The sequence below is a fragment of the Opisthocomus hoazin genome, chromosome 6 (genome assembly GCF_030867145.1).
Source record: "Opisthocomus hoazin isolate bOpiHoa1 chromosome 6, bOpiHoa1.hap1, whole genome shotgun sequence".
NCBI lineage: Eukaryota > Metazoa > Chordata > Aves > Opisthocomiformes > Opisthocomidae > Opisthocomus > Opisthocomus hoazin.
This window is the reverse complement of record NC_134419.1, coordinates 38,183,709-38,202,632: the sequence shown is the minus strand read 5'-3', so window position 1 is coordinate 38,202,632 and position 18,924 is coordinate 38,183,709.

Here is an 18,924-nt window from a genome sequence, read left to right as displayed (position 1 = left end):
CCTAGCAGGTAACCCCATTTCCCAGTTTACGTTTGAAGTTTGATGTGGCAAAACAAGCAAGCAGCCCCAGTCTCTGTGCCTCTGTACGAGCAGGCCCAAGGGCAGATGAGGCAGAGCAACATCTTTCCTGGCTAGCGCTTTCTGGCTGACAGCTATGTAGAGACGTTAGCATTTTCGGAGCACTGATGCGAAAGTGGCGTTGCAGGAAACCTCCGTTTCCCAGGACACGTTTGAAGACTGAGGTGGCAAGACAAGCAAGAAGCCCCAGGCTCTGTGGCTCTGTGCGAGCAGTGCCATGGGCAGATGAGGCTGAGCAACAGCTTTCCAGGCTACCCCCTTCTGGCTGACAGGTATATGCAAACGTTCGCATTTTTGGAGCAGGGTTGCGAAAGTAGCCTAGCAGGAACACCCGCATTCCCAGGTGAAACCTGAAGTTTAAGGTGGCAAGAGAAGCAAGTATCCCCAGTGTCTGTGCCTCTGCGCGAGCAGTGCCATGGGCAGATGTGGCTGAGCAACAGCTTTCCAGGCTAGTCCCTTCTGGCTGACAGCTATCTGGAAATGTTCGCATTTTCGGAGCAGGGCTGCCAAACTAGACTAGAAGGTACCCCCCCTTTCTCAGGCTACGTCTGAAGGTTGAGGTGGGATGACAAGTAAGCAGCCCCAGTCTCTGTGCCTCTGTGCTATCAGTGCCATGGGCAGATGAGGCTGAGCAACAGCTTTCCAGGCTAGCCCCTTCTGGCTGACAGCCATCTGCAGACGTTCGCATTTACAGGTCAGGGCTGCGAAAGTAGCCTAGCATATTCCCCCCCATTTCCCAGTTTACCTTTGAAGTTTGATGTGGCAAAACAAGCAAGCAGCCCCAGTCTCTGTGCCTCTGTGTGAGCAGGGCCATGGGCAGATGAGGCAGAGCAACATCTTTCCAGGCTAGCCCCTTCTGGGTGACATCAATTTGCAGACGTTCGCATTTTCGGAGCAGGGCTGCCAAACTAGACTAGCAGGTACCCCCCTTTCTCAGGCAACGTCTGAAGGTTGAGGTGGGAAGACAAGTAAGCAGCCCCAGTCTCTGTGCCTCTGTGCGAGCAGTGCCATGGGTAGATGAGGCTGAGCAACAGCTTTCCAGGCTAGCCTCTTCTGGCTGACAGCTATCTGCAGACGTTCACATTTTCGGAACGGCGCTGCCAAAGTAGCATAAGAGGCAGCACCAATTTCTCAGGCTACGTTTGAAGTTTGAGGTGGCAAGACAAGCAAGCAGCCCCAGTGTCTGTGCCTCTGTGCAAGCAGTGCCATGGGCAGATGAGGCTGAGCAACAGCTTTCCAGGCTAGCCCCTTCTGGCTGCCAGCTATTTGCAGACGTTCGCATTTTGGGCGCAGGGCTGCCGGTGGGGGCCGGCACGGCCCACCTAAGCTACTTTTGAAGTTTGAGGTGGTAAGAAAAGCAAGCAGCCCCAGTGTCTGTGCCTCTGTGCTATCAGTGCCATGGGCAGATGAGGCTGAGCAACAGCTTTCCAGGCTAGCCCCTTCTGGCTGACAGATATCTGGAAATGTTCGTATTTTTGGAGCAGGGCAGGGAAAATAGCGTAGCAGGCACACCCCCTTTCCCAGGATACGTTTGAAGTTTGAGGTGGCAAGACAAGCAAGCAGCCCCAGTGTCTGTGCCTCTGCGCGAGCAGTGCCATGGGCAGATGAGGCTAAGCATCAGCTTTCCAGGCTAGCCCCTTCTGGGTGACATCAATTTGCAGACGTTCGCATTTTCGGAGCAAGGCTGCCAAACTAGCCTAGCAGGCACACACCTTTTCCCAGGCTACGTTTCAAGTTTGAGGCTGCAAGACAAGCAAGCAGCCCCAGTGTCTGTGCCTCTGCGCGAGCAGTGCCATGGGCAGCTGAGGCTGAGTAACAGCTTTCCAGGCTAGCCTCTTCTGGCTGCCAGCTATTTGCAGACGTTCGCATTTTGGGAGCAGGGCTGCCGGTGGGGGCCGGAACGGCCCACCTAAGCTACTTTTGAAGTTTGAGGTGGCAAGACAAGCAAGCAGCCCCAGTGTCTGTGCCTCTGTGCTATCAGTGCCATGGGCAGATGAGGCTGAGCAACAGCTTTCCAGGCTAGCCCCTTCTGGGTGACATCAATTTGCATACGTTCGCATTTTCGGAGCAGGGCTGCCAAACTAGACTAGCAGGTACCCCCCTTTCTTAGGCTACGTCTGAAGGCTGAGGTGGGAAGACAAGTAAGCAGTCCCAGTCTCTGTGCCTCTGTGCGAGCAGTGCCCTGGGCAGATGAAGCTGAGCAACAGCTTTCCAGGCTAGCCCCTTCTGGCTGACAGCTATCTGCAGACGTTCGCATTTACAGGTCAGGGCTGCGAAAGTAGTCTAGCTCGTACCCCCCATTTCCCAGTTTACCTTTGAAGTTTGATGTGGCAAAACAAGCAAGCAGCCCCAGTCTCTGTGCCTCTGTGTGAGCAGGGCCATGGGCAGATGAGGCAGAGCAACATCTTTCCAGGCTAGCGCTCTCTGGCTGACAGCTATCTGCAGACATTCGCATTGTCGGAGCACTGATGCGAAAGTGGCGTTGCAGGAAAACTCCGTTTCCCAGGACACGTTTGAAGACTGAGGTGGCAAGACAAGCAAGCAGCCCCAGGCTCTGTGGCTCTGTGCGAGCAGTGCCATGGGCAGATGAGGCTGAGCATCAGCTTTCCAGGCTAGCCCCTTCTGGCTGACAGCTATCTGAAGACGTTCGCATTTTCAGAGCAGGGCTGCCGGTGGGGCCGGCACGGCCAACCTAACCTACTTTTTAAGTTTGAGGTGGCAAGACAAGCAAGCAGCCCCAGTGTCTGTGCCTCTGTGCTATCAGTGCCATGGGCAGATGAGGCTGAGCAAAAGCTTTCCAGGCTAGCCCCTTCTGGCTGACAGCCATCTGCAGACGTTTGTATTTACAGGTCAGGGCTGCGAAAGTAGCCTAGCAGGTAAACCCATTTACCAGTTTACGTTTGAAGTTTGAGGTGGCAAAACAAGCAAGCAGCCCCAGTCTCTGTGCCTCTGTGCGAGCAGTGCCATGGGCAGATGAGGCAGAGAAACATCTTTCCTGGCTAGCGCTTTCTGGCTGACAGCTATCTGCAGACGTTCGCATTTTCGGAGCACTGATGCGAATGTGGCGTTGCAGGAAACCTCCGTTTCCCAGGATACGTTTGAAGACTGAGGTGGCAAGACAAGCAAGCAGCCCCAGTCTCTGTGCCTCTGTGCAAGCAGTGCCATGGGCAGATGAGGCTGAGCAACAGCTTTCCAGGCTAGTCCCTTCTGGCTGACAGCTATCTGCAGACGTTCACGTTTTCGGAGCAGGGCTGTCTAAGAAGCATGGCATGGTACCCTTAAGCTATGGTTGACGTTTGAGAATGAGAGACAAGCAAGCAGCCCCAGTGTCTGTGCCTCTGCGCGAGCAGTGCCATGGGCAAATGAGGCTGAGCAACAGCTTTCCAGGCTAGCCTCTTCTGGCTGACAGCTATCTGGAAATGTTCGTATTTTTGGAGCAGGGCAGCGAAAATAGCCTAGCAGGCGCACCCCCTTTCCCAGGATACGTTTGAAGTTTGAGGTGGCAAGACAAGCAAGCAGCCCCAGTGTCTGTGCCTCTGTGCTATCAGTGCCATGGGCAGATGAGGCTGAGCAACAGCTTTCCAGGCTAGCCCCTTCTGGGTGACATCAATTTGCAGACGTTCGCATTTTCGGAGCAGGGCTGCCAAACTAGACTAGCAGGTACCCCCCTTTCTCAGGCAACGTCTGAAGGTTGAGGTGGGAAGACAAGTAAGCAGCCCCAGTCTCTGTGCCTCTGTGCGAGCAGTGCCATGGGTAGATGAGGCTGAGCAACAGCTTTCCAGGCTAGCTCTTTCTGCCTGCGAGCTATCTGCAGACGTTCACATTTTCGGAACGGCGCTGCCAAAGTAGCATAAGAGGCAGCACCAATTTCTCAGGCTACGTTTGAAGTTTGAGGTGGCAACACAAGCAAGCAGCCCCAGTGTCTGTGCCTCTGTGCAAGCAGTGCCATGGGCAGATGAGGCTAAGCAACAGCTTTCCAGGCTAGCCCCTTCTGGCTGCCAGCTATTTGCAGACGTTCGCATTTTGGGCGCAGGGCTGCCGGTGGGGGCCGGCACGGCCCACCTAAGCTACTTTTGAAGTTTGAGGTGGTAAGAAAAGCAAGCAGCCCCAGTGTCTGTGCCTCTGTGCTATCAGTGCCATGGGCAAATGAGGCTGAGCAACAGCTTTCCAGGCTAGCCTCTTCTGGCTGACAGCTATCTGGAAATGTTCGTATTTTTGAAGCAGGGCAGCGAAAATAGCCAGCAGGCACACCCCCTTTCCCAGGATACGTTTGAAGTTTGAGGTGGCAAGACAAGCAAGCAGCCCCAGCGTCTGTGCCTCTGTGGAAGCAGTGCCATGGGCAGATGAGGCTGAGCAACAGCTTTCCAGGCTAGCCCCTTCTGGCTGACAGCTATCTGGAAATGTTCGTATTTTTGGAGCAGGGCAGCGAAAATAGCCTAGCAGGCACACCCCCTTTCCCAGGATACGTTTGAAGTTTGAGGTGGCAAGACAAGCAAGCAGCCCAGTGTCTGTGCCTCTGCGCGAGCAGTGCCATGGGCAGATGAGGCAGAGCAACAGCTTTCCAGGCTAGACCCTTCTGGGTGACATCAATGTGCAGACGTTCGCATTTTCGGAGCAGGGCTGCCAAACTAGCCTAGCAGGCACACACCTTTTCCCAGGCTACGTTTCAAGTTTGAGGCTGCAAGACAAGCAAGCAGCCCCAGTGTCTGTGCCTCTGCGCGAGTAGTGCCATGGGCATATGAGGCAGAGCAACAGTTTTCCAGGCTAGACCCTTCTGGTTGCCAGCTATTTGCAGACGTTCGCATTTTGGGAGCAGGGCTGCCGGTGGGGGCCGGCACGGCCCACCTAAGCTACTTTTGAAGTTTGAGGTGGCAAGACAAGCAAGCAGCCCGAGTGTCTGTGCCTCTGTGCTATCAGTGCCATGGGCAGATGAGACTGAGCAACAGGTTTCCAGGCTAGCCCCTTCTGGGTGACATCAATTTGCAGACGTTCGCATTTTCGGAGCAGGGCTGCCAATCTAGCCTAGCAGGTACCCCCCTTTCTCAGGCTACGTCTGAAGGTTGAGGTTGCAAGACAAGCAAGCAGCTCCAGTCTCTGTGCCTCTGTGTGAGCAGGGCCATGGGCAGATGAGGCAGAGCAACAGTTTTCCAGGCTAGCCCCTTCTGGCTGACAGCTATCTGCAGACGTTCGCATTTTCAGAGAAGGGCTGCCGGTGGGGGCCGGCACGGCCCACCTATGATACTTTTGAACTTTGAGGTGGCAAGACAAGCAAGCAGCCCCAGTCTCTGTGCCTCTGTGCGAGCAGTGCCATGGGCAGATGAGGCTGAGCATCAGGTTTCCAGGCTAGCCCCTTCTGGCTAACAGCTATCTGAAGACGTTCGCATTTTCGGAGCAGGGCTGCCGGTGGGGGCCGGCACGGCCAACCTAACCTACTTTTTAAGTTTGAGGTGGAAAGACAAGCAAGCAGCCCCAGTGTCTGTGCCTCTGTGCTATCAGTGCCATGGGCAGATGAGGCTGAGCAACAGCTTTCCAGGCTAGCCCCTTCTGGCTGACAGCTATCTGCAGACGTTCACGTTTTCAGAGCAGGGCTGTCTAAGAAGCATGGCATGGTACCCTTAAGCTATGGTTGACGTTTGAGAATGAGAGACAAGCAAGCAGCCCCAGTGTCTGTGCCTCTGCGCGAGCAGTGCCATGGGCAAATGAGGCTGAGCAACAGCTTTCCAGGCTAGCCTCTTCTGGCTGACAGCTATCTGCAGACGTTCACATTTTCGGAACGGCGCTGCGAAAGTAGCATAAGAGGCAGCACCAATTTCTCAGGCTAAGTTTGAAGTTTGAGGTGGCAAGACAAGCAAGCAGCCCCAGTCTCTGTGCCTCTGTGCAAGCAGTGCCATGGGCAGATGAGGCTGAGCAACAGCTTTCCAGGCTAGCCCCTTCAGGCTGACAGCCATCTGCAGACGTTCGCATTTATAGGCCAGGGCTGCGAAAGTGGCCTAGCATATACTCCCCATTTCCCACTTTACCTTTGAAGTTTGATGTGGCAAAACAAGCAAGCAGCCCCAGTCTCTGTGCCTCTGTGTGAGCAGGGCCATGGGCAGATGAGGCAGAGCAACATCTTTCCAGGCTAGCGCTTTCTGGCTGACAGCTATCTGCAGACGTTCGCATTTTCGGAGCACTGATGCGAATGTGGTGTTGCATGAAACCTCCGTTTCCCAGGATACGTTTGAAGACTCAGGAGGCAAGACAAGCAAGCAGCCCCAGTCTCTGTGCCTCTGTGCAAGCAGTGCCTTGGGCAGATGAGGCTGAGCAACAGCTTTCCAGGCTAGCCCCTTCTGGCTGACAGGTATATGCAAACGTTCGCATTTTTGGAGCAGGGTTGCGAAAGTAGCCTAGCAGGAACACCCCCATTCCCAGGTGAAATCTGAAGTTTAAGGTGGCAAGACAAGCAAGTAGCCCCAGTCTCTGTGTCTCTGTGCGAGCAGTGCCATGGGCAGATGAGGCTGAGTAACACTTTCCAGGCTAGCCCCTTCTGGCTGCCAGCTATTTGCAGACGTTCGCATTTTGGGAGCAGGGCTGCCGGTGGGGGCCGCCACGGCCCACCTAAGCTACTTTTGAAGTTTGAGGTGGCAAGACAAGCAAGCAGCCCCAGTGTCTGTGCCTCTGTGCTATCAGTGCCATGGGCAGATGAGGCTGAGCAACAGCTTTCCAGGCTAGCCCCTTCTGGCTGACAGCTATCTGCAGACGTTCACATTTTCGGATCGGCGCTGCCAAACTAGACTAGCAGGTACCCCCCCTTTCTCAGGCTACGTCTGAAGGTTGAGGTGGGAAGACATGTAAGCAGCCCCAGTCTCTGTGCCTCTGTGCGAGCAGTGCCATGGGCAGATGAGGCTGAGCAACAGCTTTCCAGGCTAGCCCCTTCTGGCTGACAGCGATCTGCAGACGTTCGCATTTACAGGTCAGGGCTGCGAAAGTAGCCTAGCAGGTAACCCCATTTCCCAGTTTACGTTTGAAGTTTGATGTGGCAAAACAAGCAAGCAGCCCCAGTCTCTGTGCCTCTGTACGAGCAGGCCCAAGGGCAGATGAGGCAGAGCAACATCTTTCCTGGCTAGCGCTTTCTGGCTGACAGCTATGTAGAGACGTTCGCATTTTCGGAGCACTGATGCGAAAGTGGCGTTGCAGGAAACCTCCGTTTCCCAGGACACGTTTGAAGACTGAGGTGGCAAGACAAGCAAGAAGCCCCAGGCTCTGTGGCTCTGTGCGAGCAGTGCCATGGGCAGATGAGGCTGAGCAACAGCTTTCCAGGCTACCCCCTTCTGGCTGACAGGTATATGCAAACGTTCGCATTTTTGGAGCAGGGTTGCGAAAGTAGCCTAGCAGGAACACCCGCATTCCCAGGTGAAACCTGAAGTTTAAGGTGGCAAGACAAGCAAGTATCCCCAGTCTCTGTGCCTCTGCGCGAGCAGTGCCATGGGCAGATGTGGCTAAGCAACAGCTTTCCAGGCTAGTCCCTTCTGGCTGACAGCTATCTGGAAATGTTCGCATTTTCGGAGCAGGGCTGCCAAACTAGACTAGCAGGTACACCCCCTTTCTCAGGCTACGTCTGAAGTTTGAGGTGGCAAGACAAGCAAGCAGCCCCAGTGTCTGTGCCTCTGTGCGATCAGTGCCATGGGCAGATGAGGCAGAGCAACAGCTTTCCAGGCTAGCCCCTTCTGGCTGACAGCCATCTGCAGACGTTCGCATTTACAGGTCAGGGCTGCGAAAGTAGCCTAGCATATACCCCCCATTTCCCAGTTTACGTTTGAAGTTCGATGTGGCAAAACAAGCAAGCAGCCCCAATCTCTGTGCCTCTGTGTGAGCAGGGCCATGGGCAGATGAGGCAGAGCAACATCTTTCCTATCTAGCGCTTTCTGGCTGACAGCTATCTGCAGACTTTCGCATTTGCAGAGAAGGGCTGCCGGTGGGGGCCGGCACGGCCCACCTAAGATACTTTTTAAGTTTGAGGTGGCAAGACAAGCAAGCAGCCCCAGTCTCTGTGCCTCTGTGCTATCAGTGCCATGGGCAGATGAGGCTGAGCAACAGCTTTCCATGCTAGCCTCTTCTGGCTGACAGGTATATACAAACGTTCGCATTTTTGGAGCAGCGTTGCGAAAGTAGCCTAGCAGGAACCCCCCCATTCCCAGGTGAAATCTGAAGTTTAAGGTGGCAAGACAAGCAAGCAGCCCCAGTGTCTGTGCCTCTGTGCGAGCAGTGCCATGGGCAGATGAGGCTGAGTAGCAGCTTTCCAGGCTAGCCTCTTCTGCCTGACAGCTATCTGCAGACATTCGCATTTTCGGAGCAGGACTGCCAAACTAGCCTAGCAGGCACACACCTTTTCCCAGGCTACGTTTCAAGTTTGAGGCTGCAAGACAAGCAAGCAGCCTCTGTCTCTGTGGCTCTGTGCGAGCAGTGCCATGGGCAGATGAGGCTGAGTAACAGCTTTCCAGGCTAGCCCCTTCTGGCTGCCAGCTATTTGCAGACGTTCGCATTTTGGGAGCAGGGCTGCCGGTGGGGGCCGGCACGGCCCACCTAAGCTACTTTTGAAGTTTGAGGTGGCAAGACAAGCAAGCAGCCCCAGTGTCTGTGCCTCTGTGCTATCAGTGCCATGGGCAGATGAGGCTGAGCAACAGGTTTCCAGGCTAGCCCCTTCTGGGTGACATCAATTTGCATACGTTCGCATTTTCGGAGCAGGGCTGCCAAACTAGACTAGCAGGTACCCCCCTTTCTCAGCCTACGTCTGAAGGTTGAGGTGGCAAGACAAGCAAGCAGCCCCAGTCTCTGTGCCTCTGTGCGAGCAGTGCCATGGGGAGATGAGGCTGAGCAACAGCTTTCCAGGCTAGCCCCTTCTGGCTAACAGCCATCTGCAGACGTTTGCATTTACAGGTCAGGGCTGCGAAAGTAGCCTAGCAGGTAACCCCATTTCCCAGTTTACGTTTGAAGTTTGATGTGGCAAAACAAGCAAGCAGCCCCAGTCTCTGTGCCTCTGTGTGAGCAGGGCCATGGGCAAATGAGGCTGAGCAACAGCTTTCCAGACTAGCCCCTTCTGGCTGACAGGTATATCCAAACGTTCGCATTTTTGGAGCAGGGTTGCGAAAGTAGCCTAGCAGGAACCCCCCCATTCCCAGATGAAATCTGAAGTTTAAGGTGGCAAGACAAGCAAGTAGCCCCAGTCTCCTTGCCTCTGTGCGAGCAGTGCCATGGGCAGATGAGGCTGAGCATCAGCTTTCCAGTCTAGCCCGTTCTGCCTGACAGCTATCTGCAGACGTTCACGTTTTCGGAGCAGGGCTGTCTAAGAAGCATGGCATGGTACCCTTAAGCTATGGTTGACGTTTGAGAATGAGAGACAAGCAAGCAGCCCCAGTGTCTGTGCCTCTGCGCGAGCAGTGCCATGGGCAAATGAGGCTGAGCAACAGCTTTCCAGGCTAGCCTCTTCTGGCTGACAGCTATCTGGAAATGTTCGTATTTTTGAAGCAGGGCAGCGAAAATAGCCAGCAGGCACACCCCCTTTCCCAGGATACGTTTGAAGTTTGAGGTGGCAAGACAAGTAAGCAGCCCCAGTGTCTGTGCCTCTGTGCAAGCAGTGCCATGGGCAGATGAGGCAGAGCAACAGCTTTCCAGGCTAGACCCTTCTGGGTGACATCAATGTGCAGACGTTCGCATTTTCGGAGCAGGGCTGCCAAACTAGCCTAGCAGGCACACACCTTTTCCCAGGCTACGTTTCAAGTTTGAGGCTGCAAGACAAGCAAGCAGCCCCGGTCTCTGTGGCTCTGTGCGAGCAGTGCCATGGGCAGATGAGGCTGAGTAACATCTTTCCAGGCTAGCCCCTTCTGGCTGCCAGCTATTTGCAGACGTTCGCATTTTGGGAGCAGGGCTGCCGGTGTGGGCCGGCACGGCCCACCTAAGCTACTTTTGAAGGTTGAGGTGGGAAGACAAGCAAGCAGCCCCAGTGTCTGTGCCTCTGTGCTATCAGTGCCATGGGCAGATGAGGCTGAGCAACAGCTTTCCAGGCTAGCCCCTTCTGGGAGACATCAATTTGCATACGTTCGCGTTTTCGGAGCAGGGCTGCCAAACTAGACTAGCAGGTACCCCCCTTTCTCAGCCTACGTCTGAAGGTTGAGGTGGCAAGACAAGCAAGCAGCCCCAGTCTCTGTGCCTCTGTGCGAGCAGTGCCATGGGGAGATGAGGCTGAGCAACAGCTTTCCAGGCTAGCCCCTTCTGGCTAACAGCCATCTGCAGACGTTTGCATTTACAGGTCAGGGCTGCGAAAGTAGCCTAGCAGGTAACCCCATTTCCCAGTTTACGTTTGAAGTTTGATGTGGCAAAACAAGCAAGCAGCCCCAGTCTCTGTGCCTCTGTGTGAGCAGGGCCATGGGCAAATGAGGCTGAGCAACAGCTTTCCAGACTAGCCCCTTCTGGCTGACAGGTATATCCAAACGTTCGCATTTTTGGAGCAGGGTTGCGAAAGTAGCCTAGCAGGAACCCCCCCATTCCCAGGTGAAATCTGAAGTTTAAGGTGGCAAGACAAGCAAGTAACCCCAGTCTCCTTGCCTCTGTGCGAGCAGTGCCATGGGCAGATGAGGCTGAGCATCAGCTTTCCAGTCTAGCCCCTTCTGCCTGACAGCTATCTGCAGACGTTCACGTTTTCGGAGCAGGGCTGTCTAAGAAGCATGGCATGGTACCCTTAAGCTATGGTTGACGTTTGAGAATGAGAGACAAGCAAGCAGCCCCAGTGTCTGTGCCTCTGCGCGAGCAGTGCCATGGGCAAATGAGGCTGAGCAACAGCTTTCCAGGCTAGCCTCTTCTGGCTGACAGCTATCTGCAGACGTTCGCATTTTCGGAGCAGGGCTGCCAAACTAGACTAGCAGGTACCCCCCCTTTCTCAGGCTACGTCTGAAGGTTGAGGTGGGAAGACAAGTAAGCAGCCCCAGTCTCTGTGCCTCTGTGCGAGCAGTGCCATGGGCAGATGAGGCAGAGCAACAGCTTTCCAAGCTAGACCCTTCTGGCTGACAGCCATCTGCAGACGTTTGCATTTACAGGTCAGGGCTGCGAAAGTAGCCTAACACGTACCCCCCATTTCCCAGTTTACGTTTGAAGTTCGATGTGGCAAAACAAGCAAGCAGCCCCAGTCTCTGTGCCTCAGTGTGAGCAGGGCCATGGGCAGATGAGGCAGAGCAACATCTTTCCTGGCTAGCGCTTTCTGGCTGACAGCTATCTGCAGACGTTCGCATTTTCGGAGCACTGATGCGAATGTGGTGTTGCATGAAACCTCCGTTTTCCAGGATACGTTTGAAGACTGAGGTGGCAAGACAAGCAAGCAGCCCCAGGCTCTGTGGCTCTGTGCGAGCAGTGCCATGGGCAGATGAGGCTGAGCATCAGCTTTCCAGGCTAGCCTCTTCTGCCTGACAACTATCTGCAGACGTTCGCATTTTCGGAGCACGACTGCCAAACTAGCCTAGCAGGCACACACCTTTTCCAGGCTACGTTTCAAGTTTGAGGTGGCAAGACAAGCAAGCAGTCCCAGTGTCTGTGCCTCTGTGCGAGCAGTGCCCTGGGCAGAGGAGGCTCAGCAACAGCTTTCCAGGCTAGCCCCTTCTGGCTGCCAGCTATCTGCAGACGTTCGCATTTTCGGAGCAGGGCTGCCGGTGAGGGCCGGAACGGCCCACCTAAGATCCTTTTGAACTTTGAGGTGGCAAGACAAGCAAGCAGCCCCAGTCTCTGTGCCTCTGTGCGAGCAGTGCCATGGGCAGATGAGACTGAGGAACAGTTTTCCAGGGTAGCCTCTTCTGGCTGACAGCCATCTGCAGACGTTCGCATTTACAGGTCAGGGCTGCGAAAGTAGCCTAGCAGGTAACCCCCTTTCCCAGTTTACGTTTGAAGTTTGATGTGGCAAAACAAGCAAGCAGCCCCAGTCTCTGTGCCTCTGTGCGAGCAGGCCCATGGGCAGATGAGGCAGAGCAACATCTTTCCTGGCTAGCGCTTTCTGGCTGACAGCTATGTACAGACGTTCGCATTTTCGGAGCACTGATGCGAAAGTGGCGTTGCAGGAAACCTCCGTTTCCCAGGACACGTTTGAAGACTGAGGTGGCAAGACAAGCAAGAAGCCCCAGGCTCTGTGGCTCTGTGCGAGCAGTGCCATGGGCAGATGAGGCTGAGCAACACCTTTCCAGGCTAGCCCCTTCTGGCTGACAGCTATCTGCAGACGTTCACGTTTTCGGAGCAGGGCTGTCTAAGAAGCATGGCATGGTACCCTTAAGCTATGGTTGACGTTTGACAATGAGAGACAAGCAAGCAGCCCCAGTGTCTGTGCCTCTGCGCGAGCAGTGCCATGGGCAAATGAGGCTGAGCAACAGCTTTCCAGGCTAGCCTCTTCTGGCTGACAGCTATCTGCAGATATTCACATTTTCGGAACGGCGCTGCCAAAGTAGCATAAGAGGCAGCACCAATTTCTCAGGCTACGTTTGAAGTTTGAGGTGGCAAGACAAGCAAGCAGCCCCAGTCTCTGTGCCTCTGTGCAAGCAGTGCCATGGGCAGATGAGGCTGAGCAACAGCTTTCCAGGCTAGCCTCTTCTGGCTTAAAGCTATCTGGAAATGTCCATATTTTTGAAGCAGGGCACCGAAAATAGCCTAGCAGGCACACCACCTTTCCCAGGATACGTTTGAAGTTTGAGGTGGCAAGACAAGCAAGCAGCCCCAGTGTCTGTGCCTCTGTGCGAGCAGTGCCATGGGCAGATGAGGCAGAGCAACAGCTTTCCAGGCTAGCCTCTTCTGCCTGACAGCTATCTGCAGACGTTCACATTTTCGGAACGGCGCTGCCAAACTAGACTAGCAGGTACCCCGCCTTTCTCAGGCTACGTCTGAAGGTTGAGGTGGGAAGACAAGTAAGCAGCCCCAGTCTCTGTGCCTCTGTGCGAGCAGTGCCATGGGCAGATGAGGCTGAGCAACAGCTTTCCAGGCTAGCCCCTTCTGGCTGACAGCGGTCTGCAGACGTTCGCATTTACAGGTCAGGGCTGCGAAAGTAGCCTAGCAGGTAACCCCATTTCCCAGTTTACGTTTGAAGTTTGATGTGGCAAAACAAGCAAGCAGCCCCAGTCTCTGTGCCTCTGTACGAGCAGGCCCATGGGCAGATGAGGCAGAGCAACATCTTTCCTGGCTAGCGCTTTCTGGCTGACAGCTATGTACAGACGTTAGCATTTTCGGAGCACTGATGCGAAAGTGGCGTTGCAGGAAACCTCCGTTTCCCAGGACACGTTTGAAGACTGAGGTGGCAAGACAAGCAAGAAGCCCCAGGCTCTGTGGCTCTGTGCGAGCAGTGCCATGGGCAGATGAGGCTGAGCAACACCTTTCCAGGCTAGCCCCTTCTGGCTGACAGCCATCTGCAGACGTTCGCATTTACAGGTCAGGGCTGCGAAAGTAGCCTAACACGTACCCCCCATTTCCCAGTTTACCTTTGAAGTTTGATGTGGCAAAACAAGCAAGCAGCCCCAGTCTCTGTGCCTCTGTGTGAGCAGGGCCATGGGCAGATGAGGCAGAGCAACATCTTTCCTGGCTAGCGCTTTCTGGCTGACAGCTATCTGCAGACGTTCGCATTTTCGGAGCACTGATGCGAATGTGGTGTTGCATGAAACCTCCGTTTCCCAGGATACGTTTGAAGACTGAGGTGGCAAGACAAGCAAGCAGCCCCAGGCTCTGTGGCTCTGTGCGAGCAGTGCCATGGGCAGATGAGGCTGAGCATCAGCTTTCCAGGCTAGCCTCTTCTGCCTGACAGCTATCTACAGACGTTCGCATTTTCGGAGCAGGACTGCCAAACTAGCCTAGCAGGCACACACCTTTTCTCAGGCTACGTTTCAAGTTTGAGGTGGCAAGACAAGCAAGCAGCCCCAGTGTCTGTGCCTCTGTGCGAGCAGTGCCATGGGCAGATGAGGCTGAGCAACATCTTTCCTGGCTAGCCCCTTCTGGCTGACAGCTATCTGCAGACGTTCACGTTTTCGGAGCAGGGCTGTCTAAGAAGCATGGCATGGTACCCTTAAGCTATGGTTGACGTTTGAGAATGAGAGACAAGCAAGCAGCCCCAGTGTCTGTGCCTCTGCGCGAGCAGTGCCATGGGCAAATGAGGCTGAGCAACAGCTTTCCAGGCTAGCCTCTTCTGGCTGACAGCTATCTGGAAATGTTCGTATTTTTGAAGCAGGGCAGCGAAAATAGCCAGCAGGCACACCCCCTTTCCCAGGATACGTTTGAAGTTTGAGGTGGCAAGACAAGCAAGCAGCCCCAGCGTCTGTGCCTCTGTGCAAGCAGTGCCATGGGCAGATGAGGCTGAGCAACAGCTTTCCAGGCTAGCCCCTTCTGGCTGACAGCTATCTGGAAATGTTCGTATTTTTGGAGCAGGGCAGCGAAAATAGCCTAGCAGGCACAACCCCTTTCCCAGGATACGTTTGAAGTTTGAGGTGGCAAGACAAGCAAGCAGCCCAGTGTCTGTGCCTCTGCGCGAGCAGTGCCATGGGCAGATGAGGCAGAGCAACAGCTTTCCAGGCTAGACCCTTCTGGGTGACATCAATGTGCAGACGTTCGCATTTTCGGAGCAGGGCTGCGAAAGTAGCCTAGCAGGCACACACCTTTTCCCAGGCTACGTTTCAAGTTTGAGGCTGCAAGACAAGCAAGCAGCCCCAGTCTCTGTGCCTCTGCGCGAGTAGTGCCATGGGCAGATGAGGCTGAGTAACAGCTTTCCAGGCTAGCCCCTTCTGTTTGCCAGCTATTTGCAGACGTTCGCATTTTGGGAGCAGGGCTGCCGGTGGGGGCCGGCACGGCTCACCTAAGCTACTTTTGAAGTTTGAGGTGGCAAGACAAGCAAGCAGCCCCAGTGTCTGTGCCTCTGTGCTATCAGTGCCATGGGCAGATGAGGCTGAGCAACAGCTTTCCAGGCTAGCCCCTTCTGGGTGACATCAATTTGCAGACGTTCGCATTTTCGGAGCAGGGCTGCCAATCTAGCCTAGCAGGTACCCCCCTTTCTCAGGATACATCTGAAGGTTGAGGTTGCAAGACAAGCAAGCAGCTTCAGTCTCTGTGCCTCTGTGCGAGCAGTGCCATGGGCAGATGAGGCAGAGCAACATCTTTCCTGGCTAGCGCTTTCTGGCTGACAGCTATCTGCAGACGTTCGCATTTTCGGAGCACTGATGCGAATGTGGCGTTGCAGGAAACCTCCGTTTCCCAGGATACGTTTGAAGACTGAGGTGGCAAGACAAGCAAGCAGCCCCAGTGTCTGTGCCTCTGTGCGAGCAGTGCCATGGGCAGATGAGGCAGAGCAACAGCTTTCCAGGCTAGACCCTTCTGGCTGACAGCCATCTGCAGACGTTTGCATTTACAGGTCAGGGCTGCGAAAGTAGCGTAGCAGGTACCCCCCATTTCCCAGTTTACGTTTGAAGTTCGATGTGGCAAAACAAGCAAGCAGCCCCAGTCTCTGTGCCTCAGTGTGAGCAGGGCCATGGGCAGATGAGGCAGAGCAACATCTTTCCTGGCTAGCGCTTTCTGGCTGACAGCTATCTGCAGACGTTCGCATTTTCGGAGCACTGATGCGAATGTGGTGTTGCATGAAACCTCCGTTTCCCAGGATACGTTTGAAGACTGAGGTGGCAAGACAAGAAAGCAGCCCCAGGCTCTGTGGCTCTGTGCGAGCAGTGCCATGGGCAGATGAGGCTGAGCATCAGCTTTCCAGGCTAGCCTCTTCTGCCTGACAACTATCTGCAGACGTTCGCATTTTCGGAGCACGACTGCCAAACTAGCCTAGCAGGCACACACCTTTTCCAGGCTACGTTTCAAGTTTGAGGTGGCAAGACAAGCAAGCAGTCCCAGTGTCTGTGCCTCTGTGCGAGCAGTGCCCTGGGCAGAGGAGGCTCAGCAACAGCTTTCCAGGCTAGCCCCTTCTGGCTGCCAGCTATCTGCAGACGTTCGCATTTTCGGAGCAGGGCTGCCGGTGGGGGCTGTAACGGCCCACCTAAGATCCTTTTGAACTTTGATGTGGCAAGACAAGCAAGCAGCCCCAGTCTCTGTGCCTCTGTGCGAGCAGTGCCATGGGCAGATGAGACTGAGCAACAGTTTTCCAGGGTAGCCTCTTCTGGCTGACAGCCATCTGCAGACGTTAGCATTTACAGGTCAGGGCTGCGAAAGTAGCCTAGCAGGTAACCCCCTTTCCCAGTTTACGTTTGAAGTTTGATGTGGCAAAACAAGCAAGCAGCCCCAGTCTCTGTGCCTCTGTGCGAGCAGGCCCATGGGCAGATGAGGCAGAGCAACATCTTTCCTGGCTAGCGCTTTCTGGCTGACAGCTATGTACAGACGTTAGAATTTTCGGAGCACTGATGCTAAAGTGGCGTTGCAGGAAAACTCCGTTTCCCAGGACACGTTTGAAGACTGAGGTGGCAAGACAAGCAAGAAGCCCCAGGCTCTGTGGCTCTGTGTGAGCAGTGCCATGGGCAGATGAGGCTGAGCAACACCTTTCCAGGCTAGCCCCTTCTGGCTGACAGCTATCTGCAGACGTTCACGTTTTCGGAGCAGGGCTGTCTAAGAAGCATGGCATGGTACCCTTAAGCTATGGTTGACGTTTGACAATGAGAGACAAGCAAGCAGCCCCAGTGTCTGTGCCTCTGCGCGAGCAGTGCCATGGGCAAATGAGGCTGAGCAACAGCTTTCCAGGCTAGCCTCTTCTGGCTGACAGCTATCTGCAGATATTCACATTTTCGGAACGGCGCTGCCAAAGTAGCATAAGAGGCAGCACCAATTTCTCAGGCTACGTTTGAAGTTTGAGGTGGCAAGACAAGCAAGCAGCCCCAGTCTCTGTGCCTCTGTGCAAGCAGTGCCATGGGCAGATGAGGCTGAGCAACAGCTTTCCAGGCTAGCCTCTTCTGGCTTAAAGCTATCTGGAAATGTCCGTATTTTTGGAGCAGGGCACCGAAAATAGCCTAGCAGGCACACCACCTTTCCCAGGATACGTTTGAAGTTTGAGGTGGCAAGACAAGCAAGCAGCCCCATTGTCTGTGCCTCTGTGCGAGCAGTGCCATGGGCAGATGAGGCAGAGCAACAGCTTTCCAGGCTAGCCTCTTCTGCCTGACAGCTATCTGCAGACGTTCACATTTTCGGAACGGCGCTGCCAAACTAGACTAGCAGGTACCCCGCCTTTCTCAGGCTACGTCTGAAGGTTGAGGTGGGAAGAGAAGTAAGCAGCCCCAGTCTCTGTGCCTCTGTGCGAGCAGTGCCATGGGCAGATGAGGCAGAGCAACATCTTTCCTGGCTAGCGCTTTCTGGCTGACAGCTATGTACAGACGTTAGAATTTTCGGAGCACTGATGCAAAAGTGGAGTTGCAGGAAACCTCCGTTTCCCAGGACACGTTTGAAGAATGAGGTGGCAACACAAGCAAGAAGCCCCAGGCTCTGTGTCTCTGTGTGAGCAGTGCCATGGGCAGATGAGGCTGAGCAACACCTTTCCAGGCTAGCCCCTTCTGGCTGACAGCTATCTGCAGACGTTCACGTTTTCAGAGCAGGGCTGTCTAAGAAGCATGGCATGGTACCCTTAAGCTATGGTTGATGTTTGAGAATGAGAGACAAGCAAGCAGCCCCAGTGTCTGTGCCTCTGCGCGAGCAGTGCCATAGGCAAATGAGGCTGAGCAACAGCTTTCCAGGCTAGCCCCTTCTGGCTGACAGCCATCTGCAGAAGTTCGCATTTACAGGTCAGGGCTGCGAAAGTAGCCTAGCATATACCCCCCATTTCCCAGTTTACGTTTGAAGTTCGATGTGGCAAAACAAGCAAGCAGCCCCAATCTCTGTGCCTCTGTGTGAGCAGGGCCATGGGCAGATGAGGCAGAGCAACATCTTTCCTGGCTAGCGCTTTCTGGCTGACAGCTATCTGCAGACGTTCGCATTTGCAGAGAAGGGCTGCCGGTGGGGGCCGGCACGGCCCACCTAAGATACTTTTTAAGTTTGAGGTGGCAAGACAAGCAAGCAGCCCCAGTCTCTGTGCCTCTGTGCTATCAGTGCCATGGGCAGATGAGGCTGAGCAACAGCTTTCCAGGCTAGCCTCTTCTGGCTGACAGGTATATGCAAACGTTCGCATTTTTGGAGCAGGGTTGCGAAAGTAGCCTAGCAGGAACCCCCCCATTCCCAGGTGAAATCTGAAGTTTAAGGTGGCAAGACAAGCAAGCAGCCCCAGTGTCTGTGCCTCTGTGCGAGCAGTGCCATGGGCAGATGAGGCTGAGTAGCAGCTTTCCAGGCTAGCCTCTTCTGCCTGACAGCTATCTGCAGACATTCGCATTTTCGGAGCAGGACTGCCAAACTAGCCTAGCAGGCACACACCTTTTCCCAGGATACGTTTCAAGTTTGAGGCTGCAAGACAAGCAAGCAGCCCCGGTCTCTGTGGCTCTGTGCGAGCAGTGCCATGGGCAGATGAGGCTGAGTAACAGCTTTCCAGGCTAGCCCCTTCTGGCTGCCAGCTATTTGCAGATGTTCGCATTTTGGGAGCAGGGCTGCCGGTGGGGGCCGGCACGGCCCACCTAAGCTACTTTTGGATTTTGAGGTGGCAAGACAAGCAAGCAGCCCCAGTGTCTGTGCCTCTGTGCTATCAGTGCCATGGGCAGATGAGGCTGAGCAACAGCTTTCCAGGCTAGCCTCTTCTGCCTGACAGCTATCTGCAGACGTTCACATTTTCGGAACGGCGCTGCCAAACTAGACTAGCAGTTACCCCCCCTTTCTCAGTCTACGTCTGAAGGATGAGGTGGGAAGACAAGCAAGCAGCCCCAGTCTCTGTGCCTCTGTGCGAGCAGTGCCATGGGGAGA